Raw genomic sequence first — 6,450 nt, forward strand, 5'->3', positions numbered from 1 at the left:
TAAGGCTTGAAGTGAATTATCTTTATGCGATTTGATCTTGTATCTGAATAACTGATGCATGTTGTAGTCTGTAAATATGACGATCTAGGTATGACTAAAGTCTGGAATAGTTGAAATGTTTAAATCATCATTTACAGATCTGTACGCAGGTTCACTTTAGAAAAGGAGCGTATATATGTTGGTTTTGCATATCAAAGCAGCATATAAATCATAAATTTGACTTGCAGATCTGTACGTAGGTTCACTTTGAGGAAAAGTGCATATACACACAGGTTTGACATATGGAAGTAGCATATACTTTATAAAATATGTTTTAGTTGCTTTTGTTTGCTGTTGCAGTGTTATAGGTTCTGGCTTGGATTCTAGTTACTGTATTCTGGCGACAGTATTCTAAATGATCAGATTGATGGGTTTTCAAAGTGATTGATTGATTCGGTTGTGGTTGGTTCGAAAGGTGATTGTTGATGCAAATATATTTGATATGATGTTATTGATGGATCTAGTCTGAAAATTTATGAAATGTGGTCCCTGGAAGAAAAAGGAGAAGGTCATAGCCTTCTGTAGGTCAGCACCTATGTACTAGTAAACACATCGGCTAGTACAAGAGTTAGGGTTTTGTAGCTCCCTTCTAGTAGAAGCTGGAGAATGAGAGAAGGTTGTAGCCTTCTGTAGGTAGAAGCCTGCGTACTGGTATAATACTGCACCAGTACAAAAATTATAAATATAATTTTCTTATTAAAAGAAGACAGAGACGATTACAGTAGATGGTTTTCACCCACATTTGGTTTCCACCTTATATCTTGGTATTCATGTGTGTTGCTTATGTGTGATGCTTTAATATGTTTTTATTGCATTGTCTAATGAACTCTTGATATACTGATTAAAGTTCAATACATGATAATTTGTGTTAATCAAAAGATCTCTGCATATACGATGGTTGCATTAAGTACAATCACATATACACGCTAGTTCACTGAGATGAAGTAGCGTATACAAATCAGCTTTGAAAATTAAATTATTGATCTAATAAAACTGATTCACCCCCCCTCTTAGTATTATTTCCAACAACTTTAACTTGCTCTATGGCTCTATTCTTGAGCATGAGATATTTCTGTTGTAATATGCATGGAGGATTTGGCTAGAACTCTCCTTCTTGCTCTGCATGCAATACAAACCAATCAATAACATGAACAACATCCTTTATATACTTCTCAAGAAATGAAATATGGAAAACATTATGGACATTCTCTGTTGGAGGAAGTGCAAGTCGATATGCCACTGGTCCAATCCTCTCAACAATCATAAAAGGCCCGCAATACCGTGGTGCAAACTTGGCACATGAACTAATCCTCAAAGAGCTTTTCTTGGGCTTGATGCAAAAATACACATGCTCCCCAACATGAAACTCTTTGAACACCCTGTGTTGATATGCATAACTCTTTTGTCTATCCAGCGTTTCCTTTAGATTCTTTTTTATAACCTACATTTCCTTCTCCATGTTTGCCAATATATCTGGTCCAATAAGTACCTTATTCACTGGATCACTCCAGCTGATGGGAGTGTTACAAATCCATCCATAAAAATTCCTCGAAAGGACTCATCCTCAATGAATCCTAATAAACATTATTGCATGAAAGCTCCACCAGTGGAAGATACTCCTCCCATTTCCTCTGATGGTGCATCATGTACATCCTCACCATATCTTCCAAGATCCTATTGACCCTCTCTTTTTGACCATTTGCCTGTGGATGACAAGATGTACTGAAGACCAACTTTGTACCCAAGCCTGCAAATAGCTCCTTCCAAAACTTGGAAGTGAACTTTGCATCCCTATCCAACATAATCTTCTTTGGAGCACCATGTATTCTCACTATATCTCTAATGAACACCTGTGCTACCTCACTAGATGAATATGTAGTCTTCACCGGAATGAAGTGAGCTACCTTGCTCAACCTATCAACCATGACCATAATATAATTATGATGCTTCACTATCCTCGAAAGACGTCTGATGAAATCCATGGAAATGACCTCCCATTTCCATTCGAGAATCATAATAGGTTGTAGTAGACCACCTGGATGCTTTCATTACACCTTTACCTACTGACAGTCTAAACATCTAACCATGAACTCTACCACTTCCTTCTTTAGATTCAACCAAATTGCACAGAGCTGGACAGTCAGCCAAGGCCCCTCAGTCTAGAAACAATGCAGAATCTCTACCTCATTGACTATCCATCACATGTGCCGACAAGTTGTCAAGTTCCCTCCATAACTGCGTAATCATCCCTTGACTGTTGAGAAGCTTTTCCCGAAAAAGTAAAAATAAAAAAGCAAAAAGAAAAAAATTATCCCTAAATTTTAGGGATCTATTTTTAGCAGCAAGAGTTACATGCAAATTGTTTTTAGAAGCTTCCTGCTAAGTGTCGCTTTTTCCTAGATTTGTGGCATGCACTTCATAAACCCTAATTTCTCCAAATCTATTTAAATGACACCTAACATATCATTATTCACATTTGATCTTATAGCTCTCGAATTCTCGAGGCTTCTAGGAACTTCGGCACAGTCAGCACAACTTTTCCGAGTAAATTTTTCTTTTCATGCATTTTTTTGCTTTTTCTGTTGCCTTTTAGTTTTTGGATTGTATTAGTATTGTTTCCTTGGTTTTATTGAATGAACACTGGCTTTTGAAATTATTTTAGCTTATATAAGTGTTGTTTCAAATTTTGCATTATGTTTTCTTAGTGTTGCATGCTTAACACAGTTTTTGCACTCACAATCATTGTTTTGATGACTTGCTTTTTGAGCTTCTACGTTGTGTCGATTGATTGATTTTTTCTCTTTCTTAAATCGTATGTGTGTTTATTTAGGTTAGATCTACACCAGCTTTGCACATGCATTCAGTCCTTAGTGATTTTGTCATTCGTCGGCAGGTCTAAGCTGCCTTGGCCTGGACCTTGCCTTGCCTGGCTTGCACTATGCATTTCTGGGATGGAAGGCTCTTCCTTGCTCCCAAACGCAAATCTTGCCTCCTACTGCCTTCCCAAGTCATTCTCTATGCAGTTTTGGGAGATAGTGCCCCAATTGGCCCCCAGGATTACACAATGCACTTTCCCAAGCAACAGTCATGCTGAATCAAACTGCGAATTGATTAGTTCCAGTCCTCAGCATGCCAAGATGGATTGTGCTCTACGTAGTTTCAGTAGATAGTCAGCTCACTGGCAGCCTAGACTATGCTCTACGTAGTTCCAGTTGTCAGTCTCCGAGCCTCTCCAAGACAAAACTGCACAATTTTCCCAAGCAGTCAACCATGTGTGTTGCATGTCAGTCCTCAAGTTTATTTTGGTTCTCAACTGACATTTACTTGCCATGAGTGTTTCTCTATCTCCAGGTATCATAGGTGTTAATCAGACTCTCTAGAGTACAGGTACAATGGCTTCCAAGAGAGCAAGATCAAAAGACACAATTGAGAGAAGTACAGGGGACGTGGTTGAACAAGGTTCAATGAGCTTGCCCATGTACATAGACACACCGATGTTCATCAAGAAGGATATCAAGATAACATGGCAATACATCAACACCATATTTTTAGGTAGCTTTGAGGAGAATTTGGAGGATAGACCGGTCTATGTGAACATCCATAAGTCAAGACTATACAAGGTTGCATGGAGGTTTCCCGTATTTCCTTGCGCAAATGTGATCCACTAGATTGTCTCACACATTGATCCCGAGACAATGATATTGAGCAGTGTCAATGGAGAAAGGATTGCTTCCTTGAGGGTGGAGGATTATCTATAGATATATCATTTTCCATTCCCAGCGAGCAGGATGGATGCACCATTCTACGCTCGTAACGGTAGGACGAACACAAGAGATATCTTGAAGCATTGGGTAAAGGAGCTGGAAAAGTTCAGGACAACACCCAACTAGGTATACGTGATGAAGACACTCAGGAAGGCATATCAGTTCTTAGTCATCTTCACATGCCGCTTGTATGGCTAAGGTAGTACAGAAACCTTCCTACATAGTTGGTTTGCTATGTTACATCAGCTGGCACATGAAGGAAAACCATTCAGCTGGTCTAACACGTTGGCTTTCTAGTTGAAAGTAAATTTTTCCAATGCTCAGAGTCCACCCAAGTATCAACAAGCAAATTTCTTCATCTATGCATACATGCTCATTGCAATCTGTGCCTGTCAACAGTTTCCTAGCATGGGTTGGGCATGGACACCTTGAGAAAATGTTGTGAACATATATTACATGTGGATCTCAGATTGCAGCTAATGAGGAGTAATGGCTAGGACATGTGACCATTTCATTGCCCCTTTGTACATGATATTTGAACAAGATCCACCCTGAATGTCCCAAGCAGAAATGGAGGCATTTCTAAACATTGCAGATTGGTATGCCTCACCCGTGGGAATCTTCATCAGAATGTACAATGTGGAGAAAGCTCTACATGTGTTTTTGAGGTTTGCCATGAATAAGTTAGTCATGTAGGAGGTTTCATACCACATCTCTACAAGGTTGTCAATTGGATTACATAGGAAGAAGAAGGCACCATGGCCCATGCTTCCTATGCGAATTGGGTTCTAAGAAGTTGGGAGTTTAAAGGAAGTAGATGCTGAAGTGGAAGACTTCAAGAAGTTTAAGTTCGACATCAGGCATTTCAACCCATACGACCCACATGGTTTATGAAGGGACCACTATGCGAGAGTGTACTACCCTTGGATCAATGGGGCATGTCATTGGCGGGAGGAAGACCCATGGAGATATGGTTACAACTCCTCTACGCTCAATGAACCAGTCAACATTGCAGTGGAGTGGATAGTAGCACTCAAGGTAGCAGCACCACAACAGGGAGTAGCAACAACAACAGTAGTAAGCATCGAACTTGTGCAAGACAAAGGGAAGAGGAAAATTTTCAAAGGCACAAATATGGAGGAAAGCTATAAGGTTAAGGAAGACCCACGTGTAAAAAAGGTATCTTTGGAGTTAGATGCGAAGAGGCGATAGGAGGATAGCACAAAGAAAGAGAGAGAAGAGGATGTTGTAGGAAGTCCAAGAGAAACTCGGGGAAGAATAAGAGTTGTGCATAAGAGAGAAGGAAGCGCAGCATGAGTATAAACAAGAATAAGAACAAGAACATGAGGAAGTGCAAGGTTCATAGACAATGCAAGCTGTACCAATATAGGATGAAGACTTTGAACCAACAATAGATGAGGAACAGGGTGAGAAACCACATGAAAAGGAACTTGCTCTACAAGAGGGACATATAGTAAAACAGATGGACATGGAGATCGAGCAGCCAGAATAGGATCAGGAACATATATTTATGTTAGTCTATCATAAAAAAAAACAAATCTGCATTATCGAATCTAAGTATACTTATTCATAGAATGACTTCCCACTTCTACCCACTCTGGTTATTAACTCTCTATTTTTATTTACCCTCTATTTTAAACCTATACTACTTCGTAAGGAAATCACTAACAAACAGCTCAAAATTTATGCTTCGAATATTCTGGATCATGTTGAAGGCTCCACATACACAAAGAACATATCCATATTAGATCGCCATACACATATCTGGAACACATGTATATCCATATTAGATCGCCATACACATATCTGGAACACACAACCACACCTGATACACAAAGAACATATCCATATTAGATCGTTTTCTTTGTTGAGCTACGAATTTGTTTCGTCCGCGCAATGATATTTAAAGTGAAAAGAAGAAAGGTAAGGAAACCACACATCACCACTTCTGACACCCTTCACAGGAGTGATGGGTTGGAATTCGAAAACGGAAGACGTTATCGTGATTAACGGGGACTGCCCTTGTTTTGCCGGACACGAGACGATCTTGCCACGTATATATTTTGATATAAGTTTCCATTTTTTCACCGTTAAAGTCATACAGCTTGTTGATATAAACAAATATTTACTGATATTCGGTGATAAGAATATCATTTTATTAATTTAATTAAAACCCTAAAGCGGGATAATATTTAACCCCGGGTTCGAATAATATGTTACAGTTTACCGTTCAGAGGTTGAAAAGTGATATTATAGGAATAGTGAATTTTAATTTTAAAAAATCGGAAACTCTTAAGACCGTTTGCGCTCGTGGAGTGAACCTTTTTTCTATTATTATTATTTTTTGGTGGACAAAGTGATTTTATATATATATATACTCAGTATATATTAATTGAATAAAAGTATTAATAAAAAATAATTATTTAAGTTTTAATGGCTAAAAAAGATTTGTTCATATATTAATTAATTAAAAATAAAATATTAATTAATTAATTAATAATTTTAGATCTTAGATTTGTGTGATCTATATTGCTAATGAGATTGTTTTTTCAATTAATCACATCATAATGATTTGGTCAACATTTCAAATCATCTAATGTGGTTTATCTTATGGACAAAGGTAAAA

The sequence above is a fragment of the Pinus tabuliformis genome, chromosome 2_2 (genome assembly GCF_031772625.1).
Source record: "Pinus tabuliformis cultivar Carrire ecotype Pingquan chromosome 2_2, CPIR1, whole genome shotgun sequence".
NCBI lineage: Eukaryota > Viridiplantae > Streptophyta > Pinopsida > Pinales > Pinaceae > Pinus > Pinus tabuliformis.